The following is an 18561-nucleotide window of genomic DNA, read 5'->3' on the forward strand; positions in this document are numbered from 1 at the left end:
ACAGAGAGACGCGTTTGCCCCGGCCCATCAGTGTAATAGTGTTTTGTTTACAGTTGATTAACATTGAATTAGCTGCACACAGGCAAACACAATCACACCTCATTGACGCCGGCGGCCCCTTCCTCCAACCGACACCTGCACTTGTGCTGTTGACATGTATTTTCATCCATGAACACACATCTAAGGTAAGGTTAATATTACGAGCTGCTACTGCAAGCCGAGGGAGGAGAAGGCAGCAGCTGTGTGCATGCTATGCTAACTCAGGCGGCAACAAAGCAGCCACTCACACGTGCAACAGAGTTCTCCTGTTTAAAAATCCATTTGGCTAATTGTCACACGGAGCTAATTTGCAGGGAATTGTTGCCCGATTAGATTCTTTTCTAAAGCGCTCATTTCCTCAGCTGAAACACAAAGTGTTTGTGATATTGCAAAGTTGCATTTATACTGTAATGATGTGACTGAATCCTGCTGTTGGACAATAACCCTGTTAATTAATCACCACTAAAAGAAGCAGATAACGTTCATAGCATTCTCAAATTTGATCATTTTAGATGGAGGGTTTCATTAATTACGAGCCAAAATCAAGGCATTATTATATTGGATTCAAACTGGCATTAAATTTGAATTGATTGGAAAATTGTGACATTGCTCAACTTTCTATAGATCCTTTGTTTGTAAACATTCTGGGCTTAGCTGAAGCTAGATTCTTATCTATTTCCATTGTAGCTGTTGTCACAGTAATGATAGACAAATGTCTAGCTGTTGTTGGAAATAAGTTTAAGTGTGACGTCACGACTTCTGCTTCCGGGTCCTAGCAGACTGGCAAATATGCGAGAATAAAAACATAAAAAACTCTTAAAAACAACCATCAATATTTCTGAAACTCAGCGGAGAGTCACTGAACCTACTTATATCTCAGACTCAATAGCAAACGCCGCATCTACAGCTAAAAAAGTCATATTTACTAAAGTCGCTACTTCCGGGTTAGCGTAGCTGCTGCGCCGTTAGCATTTATCGCATTTATTTATACCAGATGTACCGATTTTGGTAAATATGACTTTTATAGCAGTAGGTTCAGCATTTTTGGCTAATGGGCCTGATAAATAAGCATGTTCAGTCACTCTCTGTTGAGTTTCAGAAATATTGATTGTGGTAGTAAAGATTTTTTTGTAGTTTTAGTTTTTGTTGACGTCACCACTTAACAAACGTATTGTAAGGCGTAAAAACACCGTAGGAGCACAGAGAATTCTATAGGAGTGACGATGTTACTGCGCGGACATCGAAGTGCTCCTAAGGTGTTACTACGCCTTACAATATAGTACCGACTTATCTGCTTAGAAAATCGACATTTTTAATTTTGTGTAACTATACTTGATCGTGTAACTACTAACCGTATTAAAAAAGGGAAAACTTGGCAGAGCTTGATCGCTTCTAACTTCTCCCACATTTGGCCCCATTCGGAGAGGAGGAGAGGCTAAATGCTAACAACATCTTTGGTCATTTCTGCGTGACTGAGCGCACGCGTAGAGACTAGACAGGTACGCATCAACTCGTCTAAGCTCAGGTAAGAACATATCTCAGTATGGAGAAACGGTGGCCTGTTCCTTTAAATTTGCTTCTGCCTGTATAAACCCTGCCATATTACTCTCCCCAAACAAAGCCAGATTGATAATACGTTGTGAATAATACTCTTGTTTTTGCAGGATATTTTCCACTGATTGGGTCAAATGCACCTTGTTTTGGCCATTTCTCAAAACATAGCAAAAAACCAGCACTAACACAATCAAATGTTTTTATTTGTGTTACGAAACCTGGTTGACCTGATTACGAAAAGTATATAGAAGCCTTTTGTAACCAGGTCAAACACATGGGCATATTCTTCTACATTTCATTAGAGGTGTTTTGCTTTAAGTGAGAGGGATAAGTGCTCTTGAGGCCTGACTTTGCTAAGGTTCAAAACATTCTCCCAAATATCCGACAGCAGCACTAGCATTGTGCCAGTGCCAGATCATTAGGAGCATGTTTGCTATCGCTGGCATATTTCTAAACCTATATATAATCCCTGTGCCTGGTAACAAATAACCTGTAGCGTTCAGCAGAGTGGCTTTAAAATGTTGCGAGATCACGTGAACCGCCAAGCCGCAGGTCACAAGTGCAGGACACATATTTTGCAGATACTTAGCAGTAGCCCTTGTAGCCCAGTTGTTAGTTGGCTTCTGGCTGATACAAACCTGCTGGTCTTCTCCGCTCATTAGCGCAACTGTATTCAAGTCTTCCCTCAGGTTGCCCTTGACAACGGCAGCCAGGCAGAGCTAAAGGAACGAGAGGAGAGGCATCAAATTTATATGAAAATGACCACAGACGTCGGTAGGCAGGAGCTCTGCAACAAGACCAATCTCAATCAAACCGGGAAACGGTGTTTGGATTGTCGAAACTAACAACTGCTACATGCAACAAAATACAGTGTTTCCATGGGGTCTTTGTTGTAATTATGTGAAACCTGCTGAACCCCCTTTGTTTAGAGCTTTACAAATGTTCTGAAGTGCATGTGGTTCTAGCATTAGTTGATATTTCAGTGTTACATTTAGATGCTCCTGTATACCTTTAAACAGATATTTCAGGATTTTTGACATAGGGCCTCATTTCCTAGTTATCCAGAGTGTTGCTGATTTCTGGAGATATTCTTTTTTTTGTAATTCATGCAGTTCTTATATTTGAAGAGTTTCGTGGTGCTAGGCTTGTGCTAGGCTAGTGCATGTCTATGGTATCAGCTAGCCTGCATTAAAAACAGTCTGACACACTCTCCACAGTGCACCTGAGGCAAATCACTTATAACACCAGACTAACCATATAAATATCTGTGTCGATAGAATCATTTTTGGAATATAACTGACCTTGCATCACATGAATGATCGCATTTTGGGGGACTATTTTCTAGCAGATCACTCCGCCACTGCATAGCTTGTACAACCACGAAGCGGATACTGCCCAAATATAAGGTTTTTTAAATGCAAAATGGTTAAAATGACTCTATGGACACAGACATTTATATGGTTAGTCTGGCGTTATAAGTGATTTGCCTCCGGTGCACTGTGGAGCGGGTCAGACTGTTTTTAATGCAGGTTAGCTGATACCATAGAAATGCGCTAGCCTTGCATTAGCCTAGTGGCAACGAAACTCTTCAAATATAAGAACTGCTTGAATTACAAAAAAAAAATCTCCAGTGTGGATGGGGCTTAAGAAGAAGAAACGAAACTGCGTGAATTAAGCAAAATAGTTCTCCAGGTATTTGATGAGGAAACCTTATACAATGGTAAAAGTCATGTATTTTCATGATATCTCCCCTAAACAACACAAAGTTGCAAATCTCACCACAGTATAACACTTGCAATGAGATACTTTTCAATTATCCCGCATGTAACATCTTGATCTACTTCTCCTTCGCGTAACTATTGGCAACAACAAAACTAACAATTAAAGTTTTGCACAGCCAAGAGTGAGATTATAGTGTTGCGTGTTGGTTTCCCTGTTCTCGCTCTCCTACGGTGATGGTAACAGGTTGTCACGTCGTCTCAGACGACTTGAGCGCAGCGGGGGCGCCAATCAGGGCCGAACCGAAAGGGAAACAGATAACACAGAGATAATTAGCCGCGCAGCGTGTTACGTATCAAACTGAGGGCAAATTACCCCGCTGTCATTACAGAAAACTCCTTATATAAATAGACTAGAATGTACACGTGTCTCAGTGGGAGAGAGTTCACTGGTTACTACAATGTTTTAAAGGGGGGGTATTATGCAAAATGGACTTTTTCAAGCTTTACATCATGTTATTAAGTCATTCCCTCATTAAAAACATGCCTGAAGTGTTGCCTTAGCACATTCACGTATTTTCGAGTAATCTGTAGAAACTCTGATGGCGGCCATTTTAGGGATAAAACGCCTGATTCCTTCAGGAAACGCCCTCGACCTCCAGGATACGCCTCCGACCTTTCGTCACCAGCCGAGTAACCAACCACTGCTCCTCAGCAGAACCCCCTCCCCGCAGTGTCTAGCCCTAAGATGTAAACAGAGTCATCATGGAGGATTAGCTTCATGTGTTGTGAACCGGAGCCACAGCAGACTTTTACAAAGACACACATCAGTGTTTCTGTTACTGAAACACCCAGGATTAAAACCGGTGACAAGAACACTTATTTCAGTGTCTGATTCTGCGCTGGGCCTTGATGATGCACAGAGCCTCCGGAGAAAGCTAATGCTAAGCTAAACCTCGAGTCATCACGTGAAAACGAAAAATATGCACACATAAAGTCAATAAAACCACCACACACATAAAGAACCGTTTAACAATGATCACACACGGAGCCTGGCTTGTTGATTTGGAAGTTTATTGCTCACATTTCATCTACAATGGGTCATAGCCGAGTGGTTTTCTCCCGGAGCTAACAAGCTAGCCGCGACAAGCTAACGGGAAAATTCACTGAATACAAGCAGCATATTATGCATTGAAAACGTCACTAAACAGGCAACTGCTTGAAGCAGCCTTTATGATGATCACACATGGAGCCTGGCTTGTTGATTGTGTAATTTATTGCTCACATTTCATCTACAGTGAGTCGTAGCCGAGTGGTTTTCTCCCGGAGCTAACAAGCTAGCCGCGATAAGCTAACGGGAAAATTCACTGAATACAAGCAGCATATTATGCATTGAAAACGTCACTAAATCAGGCAACTGCTTGGAGCAGCCTTTATGACGATCACACACGGAGCCTGGCTTGTTGATTGTGTAGTTTATTGCTCACATTTCATCTACAGTGAGTCGTAGCCGAGTGGTTTTCTCCCGGAGCTAAGGCACTATTAGCTGCGACAAGCTAACAACCTTCACCTTCACAACATTCATTGAAAACAGGCAGCATATTATGCACAAATAACGTCAATAAAGCAGCAACTACTCGAAGCAGCCTTTACGATGATCACACAATGAGCCTGGCTTTACACATTTGTGGTTTATTACAGACTTTTCATCAACAATGAGCTGTAGTCGATTATAACAAGCTAACGGGGTAACCTCGAAAAACCACTGTCCACCTGCACAGATAATGTCCGTCTTTTGAATCGTATGGGCTCCTGCAGATCCTGGTGTCGTCCATGGGGGTATAGTTAGAGATCCATAGGGCATGGCAGATGCAAAGAGATAGCCTCCAAACAGCAGTTATTTTTCAGCAAGAGCCCCTTCCAAGCGTCCGGTGTGGAAGGTTCGTCTCCAAATAATATCCTGTGTGGCCATTGTTCACAAAGTGATAAACAGTAGCTCCTTTCCAACAATAAAAAATAAAATGCACCGATCGTAGTTTCAATACTGTGGAGACGAGCGGAGTGTTGTGATGCCACAGACAGCGTGTGGAGGGGGCGTGTCGGAAAGGGTCAGAGGTTCTTAAAGAGACAGGGGCCTATTTCAAGTCATTTGCAACCGCCATTTTGAAAGAGCAATTTTATACAAGGCAGTTATTCTAATTTACTGCATTTACAGACCAACAGAAGGTTTGGTCATCATTGCAGTGTGCTATAGACTGGTGCTATGTGGCTGAAAAAAGCATAATACCCCCTCTTTAACAGAATGTACAGAAAACTAATTGATGACTATAGGTAGCGTTCACGATTTAGAATGTGATGATGTCATAATGTCAGGTGGAGGGCAGGGCCAATGCAACTCTATGGGAGAAATGCAGTTTTTGGAAGAAATCTCCAAAACGAAAATTGACAAATGTTTTTCCTCTTCAGTATTTGATCGTGATTGGATTCACAAACCTGTGATATTATTTTTTTGTCTGAAAGTCCTTTCTATTAGACAACATCATGGTCATGTTTTCGCATATTGTCACCACTTTTTGACATTTTTTAGAGATAATAATTGGACATTAGCTCATATGTGCCGACAGAGGAGACGATGAACTTTGTGACAGTTTTTGTTTCATGTGGATTCCTCCAGTAATGACTGAGATATGAGCCAAAAAACAAAGACATAAAAATATGCATTTTGTCAGTTGCCCCCGTTACCATAGTTACCGTCAGTTGACCTCCACCTCAATGTTAAACTATAGGCTCTTTAGAATGTTGTGATGTCACGTGAACACTACCTATTATCTTGCACAGCATAAGAGTTTTGAGGTATTAACCTAAAATTTCCGACATGAAATTTAAAGCAGATGGCCTCTAGGGGAATGAGTTACATAGCAACTCATTCCCCTAGAGGCCATAAGCGCCACTGCAGGTGTCGTAGTATGTTGTGGTTTGTTACTTATTAATTATCCGTGAGAGTAAATACTACACTGACAGAAAAGACAAAGGGAGAGAGGGATATTGTACATCCAATTACATATGGAGATCATTTTTTTTTCATTCAAACTTGGCTGTAAATACTGTTAAAGTGGCGCTAGCCCACAGTTAGTTTTGCCCGTTAGCCTGCTAGCTTCTTCTTCGTGATTCCATTAGTGAGTTTGGGAGCACCCGGGTCAGAGCAGGTAAAGCTGCAAGTGTGGTTTTCTGGAGACACAAGGGGGAGATGAAAGACCCCCAATCATCCCATTAACACTTGTATTACCCCCAGAGGAACTACGGAAAGGATTGATTAAGGTAAACAAGTTACTTAGTACTGCTTTAAAACAATCAGTGATAAATGCACCTGATTCTGATACTGTCTATATTATCAATGATAATACACCGTACAAGGCATTCATTTCTGAATGAACTCATATGGAATTATGTTTTAAACATTACTGCTTTGTACTTTTGACATTTGACCAGAAATGGCTTTTACTTCGCAGACTGTTCAAAACCATTTCACAAGACGACCTCATGAAGCTCATTGAGGAAATACCAAGAATAAAGGGTGGCAAGTTTGAAGAAATTTTAAATATAAAACATATTTTGAGTTATTTCACCATTTCCTACATAATCCCATTGTTCATTCATACATAGTTTAATACCTTCAATGAGGATCATACAATGAAAATAGTGTTGAAAAAAAAGCAAAAAAAACAAAACAATGTTAGTTCAGTTTCCAAGAACACACATGAACCTGTATGTTTAAAATGTTTTTTTCACTGTTCATATGATGCACAAAGAGAATATAATTGGTTAATGTGACTCAAAACAGGCGCTGTTTCTCCAAGACAGTAATTAAATTTGACACATCAAGCCTCTAAATGTAGAGAGGCTTTCGGGGAGCTATTTTGGAAAGTGCTGAGGAGCTCCTGACAGCTCTCGATCTACTGATTTCGCTCATGTTTATTCATATGTTAACTTTTTAGGTTGGAGCAGTGAATGTTAATGAGCTCATGAGACAAATCCAAGTCCTGGAGTATGATGCAAATAGTCCAAATGGGCAACACATAGTTAAAGCACTTCTGAACAACTTTGCCACTGCACATTTGCTTTCATAGGTCCAACGCGATCACAGTCAGCTCAGGAATAAAAAAAAAAGAAAAGAAATCAATGGCTTTATATAAGACGTGTTGTTGTTGAGCTCCTACAATCACAACCTAATACTCCATAGTCTCCAAAAAAACGTGCCATTGATCACAGCAGCGTCTGGCCTAATCTCCGTTATCATCCGGCAGTCTGTCTTTTTATTGAGCTTTTGATGCGACATGCCTCTCCGATGGGAAAAACGCTAATCCTGCTTCTAATCCGACTGTCATTCAGTTTATCACCAGGAGAAGACCAAACAGCACGGCCCACTTAACACTCCCCACACAAGCCACGCGTTACATCACGATTTTAAAATAAGCCCAAGTACAAATATCGCCCGTGAGTCATTTTACTGAAGCTATTCCTGTGTTCAAGACGAGCGGTTTATGTAATTTTGCAGCTGGGCACACGATTGGAGGGCTTGGACAGGGAAATGGATGTCATAATGCGGGCTTTGTTCAATACGCCTCTTCGTTTGATTATGTAGTTTACAAATCCTCGGCACAATTATACGCCCGGATCAAAACACTGTGATGAAATTCTCGGTGATGTCCTGATGTGAGAAAAAGCAGGAAAGCGTCTGATTATATTTGTTATCAGTATTATGCAACGGTTTGACAGTGGCTCAAATGGTCGAGCAGGTCGTCTTGGCGTCTGCACCTTAAACTCCTCGCCCGCCGCGCCTGTGCAAGTGAGTGGTTGGTGGTGTCTGAAGGAGCTGATGGAAAGGAAAACACTATGGCTGCTTCAGAATTCCTCAAATATTAGCGCCTATGTCCTGATCCTAGCCCCTATCCGCTTGTCACACCCCTTGGCTTTGTTTCCGAGGGCCAAAATGAAAAAACGCCAGTGGGTCGCGGGCCAAACACGGTAATGTCAAGCGTGAAAAACATATAACTACAGATAATAATAGTTACTTTATTTTAGTTTTCATTATTTTTAGTTTGCATTTGATTCTATCTATCAAATAACATGCTATATAAAATCAAATGTTAACTATGGCAAAAGCCTAAATCAACAATTGTAGCAATATAGGGCAAAATGTAAAAAAAAACAACACCAGTATCTACAGTACCTATAGTGACTTTACCTCATTCATTTGTTAACTCAAAGAAAATGCAATGTTAGATCATTTTGAAACCATTTTGAAAGACCGTCGTTGAGGTCAGCAACCTTGGCGATAAAAGTTGGAAAAGTGGGAAATTTGATGCTACAACGCTCCGTGATAAACACCAAGACACCACAACAGTGTTTCCTTAACTTTGCGAAAGGAGTGAAACAGCGCCCCCCATTTGACGATGGTGGCCAAACAGTGTACTGCATCCATATTTACCATTGAGAATGAATAGGAGAGAGTTGGTATTAACCACACAAAAGTAGGTCACTCTCTGGCGGGCCAACATAATTGTTTCGGCGGGGCAAATTTGGCCCACTAGCCCCACTTTGGGCACCCCTGGTTTAGGGGATGGCACATACAGTAGTTCCTAACCGTTTGTGAGGAACCATCAGAGGTCCCTGTGCTAAAGGAGATATGATAGGAAGCACACAGGCTCCTTTCCCTGCCTCCTTCTAAACTGACAGCATTATTCGGGTGCTTCTCATCATGGACACTGACGCACTTCCGGTTTGGGCTTAGGCCTCTTACCAATTTGCTTGTTTCAGAAGCAGCGTTTATTTTTAGTCACATGGTCACAAAGCGCTTTACATGGAGCAATTTTACATTCACTCCATGTGCTGTGTGTAGCTTTAGTTTCCCCTGGGGTAGACTTGACAGAAGCACAACTGCACACATCTGCGCCAGCAAACATCACGCACATACATCATTCATCCTAGCCTAATGTACATGTTTTTAGTGGAAGGGGAAGCCTACGCAGACGCAGGGAGAACAATCCACACAGAAAGGCCCCATCCAAGGCCCCATCCAAGAGGGAAACGAACCCGGGATGTGACGATAAACAATAATATCTTTAATCATGATAAATAAGGCGGCAATTAATCGATCGCCACATTTTTTTATTATTGTGATCCAAAGCTTTTTATCGGAGAGGAACAAGTCACCCATTCATAATCTCATTAATGCACCAGTGTACACAGACACTGGAGGCACGGTGGGTGAAATGTCTTGACGTGTCTTGCCCAAGGACACAACGACAGTGTGCGCCTGTGAGAGCTGGGATTCGAACCTCCAACCTTCTCTATCATCTGCACCACTGTCTTTGAATGTCCAACAATTACGCATTACTATGATAGGGTCATAGGTCAAAGGTCAAAACAGAAGTCTGACGCACTCTGTTGTATGAAAAATAATAAAAGTCATTTAATGGAACACGTAGGCTGTCCGTTCTTTTGCTTAGGCTGTACATTCTTTTTTTTACTTTTTGATTAGGCTACTCCACCTCCTGCACTTGCTCTACACAGTCAAATTTTCCCTTATCATTAGGTGTGTTTAAGATGCCGTTGCGGCTCGCCTGGATGATCGGCGAGAGTAGCCGGCGCAACGGGGGCGGAGAAAAAAGTCTGAAGCCCATCCGACCGCTCCACATGCAGAGAACAACGAGAGTGGCCTCAGATCACGCAGCGTCTCGTTCAGATATCGCGTTCATTTAAAGTTTATCCTAAATAAAAGTCATTCACCTCCTGCTCTGTTTCCTTTACTCCAGAGACATCATTCTTCATCAGAGAAAACTTTCCCATTCGTTTGTTTGTTCAAGTTTGTGAGATAAAACACGTCCTTATAAATCATTAGCTGTTCTGTAAGTGCATCAAACATGAGCTCTATTTTAGGGGCGATACAGAACTTTAATAGTTTCAGTCATAGTTTTTTTGTTCAGATCTAAAGAGGAGAGAGGAGGGGGCGAGGAGCATGTTTCTGATCACAGCAGACTCGTATCCAATCACCTGAGCGTGAGGACAGGTGGGTGTTTTCCCATCATGCACGGGGTCGTGGAGCCGCTGCAGTTGCCTCTGGAGAGATGCAGCGGCTGGTCAAGTCGGCTGCTCTCGTTGGGGTCTCACGATCTTTCCGTGCCCCACGTGCCCGTGACATCAGAGCCCGTCTGGAGCCAGTCGGACAGAAATCTAACCGGCATGCACCGTGCGTCTGCAGTCGGCTGTCAAAACTGCGTCCGTCTGGCTCATCTCAAACACACCTATTGCAACGCTGGCCCAGTCTTGAAAGAGCACCTGTTTGTTGGCCTTCTACAACTACACGGACCCACAGAAGCACTCACGTTTCCTGCTTTGAATTACGCATTACTATTAGTATCATTTTCCCAGGAATAGATCATCTTATTATTTCTTAAATACGCTTTGACATTCATTCCATTTCCTTGATAAAATGTTGCAAACCCAGAACAACTTACTTTGAACATGCTCAATCTTTTCCTGTTTTCCTTGGACCGTTGGAGGCCTGCAAAAACAGCAAGTGGTAATTTTGCTACATAACAAATAATAATGTTTTTTTTTTTTTTTTACTTTACATGAATATCAACACATAAATAATACAAGTTAAAAGAGTAGGCTACTTTTAAAAATTACTATTGCCTTTTTTTTTCTCTACTTTGTACAAGACTACCTTACGAACAGAACGTCAATCACGTCTGTGCGGAGGTGTCACGTAAACTCACCTGTTGCGTGTTTAGCCAGTTTCTCTAAATGTTTGGTTAACTATCTCACTAACATTGAATCTTAAGGGAAGAGTGACGGTGCTTTTAAATGTTGTCCGAGCCACGTCTTTATTAGCTCGAGGTGGATAGCTCATTTTAATTGATTTAAAAAGCAGCTACCTTTATCGATTAGCTGATTAACCTTTAGCTGCACGGGCGGAAGACCCGGATGAGAACAAACAAAACACGGAAAACGTCTTTTTTCTTCATGGAAAAAGTAAATAAATACACTGTGAAAATTCGTCAAAGTACAGAAAGTGTTAGCTTACCTACACCCGGAAAATGAAAGAAAATAACAAAACAAAAAAAATGCTTGACTTTATAACTGCAAAGTTACTGCTCTATTTGAATACTGACTCTCCTACTTCTGTCATCCATAATAATGAAGAGGGAAAAAAAATATATAAATGAAAAACAGACTAAAACACTGTCGGACTCTGCATTCCGCTTATTCATTCATTATTTCTGAGCCGCACCGTGCATGCACAGCAGTGTGTTAGTATGCTGCCCCCTAGTGATCCATCCGCCCATTAGACGTACACGGGGCTATAATTACAGTGTGTCCAGCTGAATGCCAGGCAGTGCGGTGTAGGATTTCAATTTAAAAGGTGCAAAAAGGAGAGGAGAGGAGCAGAGGTTTGGGAAGAGAGTGATAAGCTGCGGCGCGATACATCTAAGCCGCTTAAAAGCATCAATTATTAAGTTCAGTGGCAGATTTCCCCTCTGATCTGAGACACAGGCTCATCGTCACTGTTAAGGCTAATGAGGCGTGAGAGACGGACGACACACAGGCAGGGCTGCAGTGAAGAAGCAGGATTGTTGTGTTTGTGTGTGGTTATGTATAATACGATGAACTAGTTCACGAGAGCGACTACTGGACTTTTTGCACTGGCATCTCTCTCCTATAAGGGTATTTATTCTATTCTGTGTGTGAGTTTGCTTTGTGCATTTTCTATTGACTATTACTGTTTTTCTTTTGTCTTTTTTTCATTGTGTGTGTTTATCCATTGTGCAAGTGCCCTCTTAACGTATGGCACTCATTATGCTTGAATAGGAAAAAGAGAAAAAAAATCTAAGAAGTCATATATATAGAGAGAGAGTAATAGGTTATTTTCTCCCTTGTCTTCACATTGTGGAGTTCTCTGCTAAGAATAAAAGTAGCAGCAGTTGTAGTAGTAGTTATTGTTGTGGCGACCTCTGCAGCCTGAAAATGACTCACAGCAAATGTTCCAGTTTACATTTTACACTGTTTGGTGAATATATATGAGTCCAGTTTACTCAGAGAAACTCTCTTCAGGCTTTAGGTCAGACACCATGAGTGGCAGTAACATGATAGTACGTATAAATGGCTATACCTTCTTTTGTTGGTCTCTGTATCCATAGTAATTGCAGTATTTTGTATTAGCAGGTGCAGCCACTTTAAGATCTTTAGGTTATGTATGCTGTACCTGGTCACTCTCTCTGGTCTGAGCAACCTGCCACAAAGCTCACGCCCGTCCACCATCTAAAGCAGGTAAGCAAGAGGAGATTATCTGGCAAACAACAGCCTCCAGAATCAGTCACGAGGCAAACTTTTTTTTTCTCATACATAAATACTAGAGCAGCATTTATATATGTATACAATATTGTTTTGCCATATATCGCAATACTCCTTGCTATGAATTTCTTCAGGAAACTGTTCCTGAAGCACTTTATGTTTTATGGTTTATAACTTTTGGATACAGCCCTAAATAGGCAAGGCAAGGCAACTTTATTTATACCGCGCATTTCGTACACAAGGCAACTCAATGCGCCTTACAAAAGAAAATAGTCTTGTAATTCGCAGTGATCAGATGAGATTAGGGTCGTTCAGACTGAAACTCAGAGTTAGGTCGTTAGCTCTTAGAACTACAAAGACTCATAACTGCAAAGATGTTTACCAAAAGTGAGAGTAGCTGTTAATAGAGAAGAGGAGCCAAGCAAAACTCCCCCCGGTGGTCTTTATCTGGGCTGCGGGCTGAGCTGGAACCTTAGTGTCGCTGACGAAGCCTTTTGGATGAGAAGTGAAGTGTTCAACACTTCAACTGCAGGGTTCAGAAGAGGACTCAAGAACCTTTATTCAAGGAGGACAACTCCTGTACGACTGAGAACCTACACAGACGTCACAATACAAATGTATCGTAATACATATTGTATCGGGGCTTCACAGCTAAAAGGTCCCAGGTTCGACTCCCACCAGGGTGGGGCCTTTCTGTGTGGAGTTTGCATGTTCTCCGCGTGTCTGTGTAGGTTTCCTCCGGGTACTCCGGTTTCCCCTACCACTAAAAACATGTGCAATAGGTGAATCCTCTCGCCAGAGGATTCTGACCATCATGGAGATGGGTCCCCGGGCGCAGTACTGCCGTCGACCACTGCTCCTTACAGGTTGCCTCAGTAGCATGAGTTAAATGCAGCGGACAAATTTCCCTGAGACAAAAAAGTATACAAATAAATAAACAAACAAACATCGCAACTAAAGCGGTTTGTCCCTGCGCAAATATATAGCCTGGGGTGATAGAAGTAGGAGGGGGTAAAAATCTCAAAATAATTGAAGTATACTACTGGGAAAGCAATGTACGTCAACCTCTAACCTCCGCCTTAACACATTGTCTCCAGTTCGGCTTCACCTAAATCTAAAAGCTTTATGACTTGAGAACAACAGTGTATTGCTGGGTTGCAGGTGACATCACAGCATTATACTGTTATATAGAGGATAGATTATTTTGTTTTTGAGGAAATTTTTGGTCTTGTACAGAGAGATCATGGACCCAGAGACTGATATTAATGATCATTTTTTGAATTCATACATTTTCTTTTCAGCTATGACTTGTGAAAGTGTAATGCTGTTAATAGGAAAAACTGGCTCCTGCCCCTATTGGGTCCGGTGTCATCATCATATTCTAGAACCTGCAACCCAGCAATTGTGTCTTGCTTTTCTAGCACGTTTTAGTCACTCTTAAGTTGCCGCTTTGTTGTATTTTTGTCACTTTTTTGTTGCTCTTTTGTGGCTTTTTTCATTGCAATTTTTTTCTGTTTTTGTCACTCTTTTGTTTGACTTTTGTCCCATTTTTTTTTTTTTGCATTTGTGTCACTTTTCTATTTTGTTATTGCTGCCTTTCTGGCATGTTTTTATCGCTCTTTTGTGGCTTATTTCATCCTCGTTTTCATTGTTTACTTTGACGCTTCTTTCAAGTAGCTTTAAGATTTGGGTAAAGCCAAAATGTGCTCGGTTCAGGGTGGGGGTCAAGAGGTTAATAGGGTCCCGACAAGGCACAAACTTCAGCATTTTCATTGCTTTGTTTGTTGTTTGAGGTGGGGAATTGTGTAAACCAGAATCACATTCACAAAACACTGAAATCAATTAGTCCTGGCGCTTGTTATTGTTAACTCTCAAATGCACATTCAAAAGGCGCGATCAATGCGGACTCCGAAAGAATGACCAGCAAACGGATCAAAGAATATTTGTGCTATGGACGGAAAGCAGCAGTCAATGAAGCGCTGTACAGAAGTGCGCACCTCGCTCTCCCCCGTGCGATCTATTGAAGGTAAAAATAGCTCAGTGCAATACAGTAGATCGGGAACATTTGAGTCATCTGCCATTTGAAGCCAAGGATAATTGAATTTGTTTTGTTTTGAGGAGCGCACAAGCCACGAATTCAAGCTACTTCTGTAAAACTCTGGTAGTTATTATGCCCACCTATGTTCATTTGTGATGGAATGACTGAATCCATTGATAGAGGGTCCCTTGAGCGAACTTCTCTGTTTTGCTCGCATTTTCTTTGATGAAAAAAAAAAGCATTGTTTTTGCATTAATATTACAAGTAGCTTTGGCTGTTGGGTGACAGTGGCTCTTTCGATAAGCGTCTGTCTCAGAACCAAAAGGCGTCTCAAAAAGTGGCTCGAGTTGAACCGAATGTGAAGTCATCGTGTCTTAACCTCTTAACCCCCGCCTGAACCCAGCACATTTTCTCCAGTCTAATCCAATCAGTCCAATCTGAAAGCCTCTCGAAAAAAAGGGTAAAAAAGTGATGAATATGTGAGGAAAATTATCCGTTTAGATGAGTTTTGTAGAGATTTCAAATGAGGTGTTACACTGGCCCATAGATACAGACGGCATCTCTGGAATCACCCATATATGGTCATGTTTGAAAAAAAGTTATGGGGGAAAACAATTTGGAGAAAAATCTAAACTTTCTCTCATTATTAAAAAAAAAGTACTTTAACACACGCTGAATTATGAATATAGTTTTCTACTAAATAAAGATACAAAAACATGGAGAGGAGCAAAGTGGTTCAACAGCCCATAAATACATAAATAACGGAGAATGCTAACATGATGCTACATGTTAGCACTGCGCTAATGCTAACGGCTAGCTCGACTGCCGTTTTTTCACTTCTACTGAACAATCTGCTGTGAATAAACATCCAAATGGACCCGATTTAAACTTGACTTTATTTGTATGTGATAAATAAGTTTATATCTCACTAGAAAATTGCTAAAAAGAGTGAAGAATGGTGTTTCCCAAAAGATTCTGTTTTGTCCCTCGACGAGGCCACGCCCCCGTCTATGGTGCGATGTGTCTGTATCTCTATAGGCTGTAAGCTTAAAATACTCTTGGTTAAGGTGGTAACCGTGCATATTTTCTCCAAATCTAAAAGCTTCTAACATCCTATAGGCCAGTGCCTCGTTTGAAAGCTAAGAACAGCAAAACTGATCTAAACGGATCCTTTATCTCGCGTGGTTGCTGTATTATTGTCACTTTTTTGTTGCATTTTCATCTTTCTTTGCTAAACTGGGGAAAATGTGCTCGGTTGAGGTGGGGGTTAAGAGGGTAGTGTTACTTTAAAACACAGATTTCTTGAAAATAGTCACTCAGATCAAGTATACTTCAGGGTCCCAGAACCATGTGCCAAACAGGTGCTCTCGAAACAATCAAAAGGAATACTAATTTGCTAGAGTGTGAGTAATATGAGTAGTTAAAAACAAAACAACCGCCTGAGGCACTCTGTGAGGTGAATGTTTAATTTATTTAAACACGGATCACATGACGTGTTAAAATAAATGCTACTTTTTTACTTTTTCCATCTCACAGAGTGCCACGAATGCTATTTTTTTTTACTTACTCTGACCTTATTCCTTTGTATTGGCACTTCCGGTAGAGCACAAAGTCCGTTAACTAAGCGGACTTATTTCAAGATGACTTTTGGCAGTGTGAACATTGCATGTTCATAGGTTTCCTCCCTCCATAAAGTCATAACTTGCACAATCTTGGGCTAAATCCTCAAACTTGGTTGTCCTGACCCAGTATGGGGGTCCCGAGCAGACATATCTGTTGGGACATATCTGCAACCGATCGTCTTCCTCTGTTAACAGCGTCACACGGGCGGACACGGCTCTGGACAAAGGGAACATTGTGCGCGTGATTGGACACTTGTCTGCACCGGTTTCCATGAGAACACAGGAGCGAATCGACGAGCGAACAGGTGGCCGTCTCAAAGTGCGCCTCTGTTAGCCCCGTGTCGCTTTTATTAGAGCGCGGCACGTACACAGAGGCTAATGAAGCGCCACGCTGCGACCACACCAATCAACTGTCACTAACAAGACCGTGACAGATGTGGGTGAAGACAGCGGTGAGGAGGAACATAAATAAAACACAGACTGTGCCTTTGTTGAATGCTCCTTTGGTGTCGATCATTCTACTGGCTGCGAATCATCTACTACTTGTTGTTTATGGTCTGTTAGGGGGAAGCACTACAGGAAAAACTAAGCAGCTTTAGAACCAATTTAGTATTTTATAAACTTTTACATGGAAACAAAAAAACACCTAATCTTCACAACATGATTCGATGTTTGTCTATAGATTTACATGGGAAATTTCTCAACATGCGTTTTTCTCAAATCATGGAGAGAATATCTCCACTTACAGAAGAACTAAGTAACTTGTTTACCTAATAAATCCTTTCCGTAGTCCCTCTGAGAGTAATACAAGTGTTTATGGGATGATTGGGGGGGGTCTTTCATCTCCCCCTGGTGTCTCTGGCCAGAAAACCACAATTGCAATTTCGCTGCCACCGGGTCAGAGTCACCAATACACACTAATGGAATCACAAAGAAGAAGCTACCAGGCTAACGGGCAAAGCTAACTGCGGGCTAGCACCACTTAAACAGTATTTACAGCCAAGTTTGAGTGAAAAAAATGTATCTCCATTGTGTAACTGGATGTACAATATCACTCCCTCCCTTTGTCTTTTCTGTCAGCGTAGTATTTACTCAATTAATGAGTAAAAAAAACGTAACATGCTACGACACCTGCAGTGGCGCTTATGGCCTCTAGGGGCACAAGTCACTTAGTTCCGCAACTTTTTCTGTACAAAATGTATTGAAAAACTTGATATTAATTCATATTTGACCTTTCAGGGACCCAACGGATGCTTTGGTCGTCAGCATAGCGCCTTTACTTTCCATCCTGATCCAAGATCAATTCTTTATTTAGGTTTTCACTCCTGAGTGAACCGTATCCATGGTTACCTATACATTCCATTCTGAAAGTTAAGGCGCTAAGCAAAACACCCATACAGCCAATAATATCAACTTTTTCATTTCTTTTTTTTTTTTTTTTACATAAAAGTTGCAGAGTGCACCTTTAAAGCTGGGGTGCCTGACTTTTTCTTGTTGTGAAAATGTATTTTTGCCATCACAGAGTATGTTGTAAACACAGCAACAGACACACCTTGAACTACACCTACAGTTTGCGACTGAAGGTATAAGTAGAGCAATAAATTAGTGCCATTTATTTTAGGGGTGGTCCCCTTTGCCTCACTTTGCCAAACGGGCATATAATGAATTTGCTTGGACACTTCGGATGTGCAGGAGGCATTGTGAGAGCAAGGAACGAGTTTAGGCCAAGACAAAACATTTCAGGTGCCCCAGCTTTAAGTACCACCTACAGACACATTTTCCAGCCTTGGACTTAATATTTTTGAAGGGTTTAGAGGGATTTTTTTTTAAATATCTAATTCCTAGCCTGAGTTTTGAATACCGAAAAGGCGGAATTTCAAACAAACAACTTAACATCCTCTCAGAAAAAGTATAGTATTTCCCAGTACACATCACAGGACACATCACTACACAATACCTCTTTATTTCATAGTACATTAATGAGTAAATTGCGATGGTTATTTGGCTCAGTTTGCAACCATCCATTACATTCAAAAACAAATATGCCTGGAGTGCGATCTGCAAGCAATTTCATATTTGTTTAACATGGCAAGTGATATAAATAGTACAATATGGCAGTTGATGCTTGCTCCAATACTGTATGTACAAACTGGTATTCTTACAATTGCAGTTCACAAAAAGGCCTCTAAAGTGACAAAATGTATAAAGTGAAAAAGCAAATATAGTTATAAAG

The 18561-nt window shown here is 41.3% G+C and overlaps 1 long non-coding RNA gene across 1 annotated transcript in view; it reads left to right on the top strand.

The window, feature by feature from the left end:
- LOC306980571 overlaps positions 1 to 18561 on the top strand; it is a 174892-nt gene that overhangs the window by 17061 nt on the left and 139270 nt on the right. The window lies entirely within an intron of this gene.

The sequence above is a fragment of the Gobius niger genome (genome assembly GCF_951799975.1).
Source record: "Gobius niger genome assembly, chromosome: 21".
Lineage (NCBI taxonomy): Eukaryota > Metazoa > Chordata > Actinopteri > Gobiiformes > Gobiidae > Gobius > Gobius niger.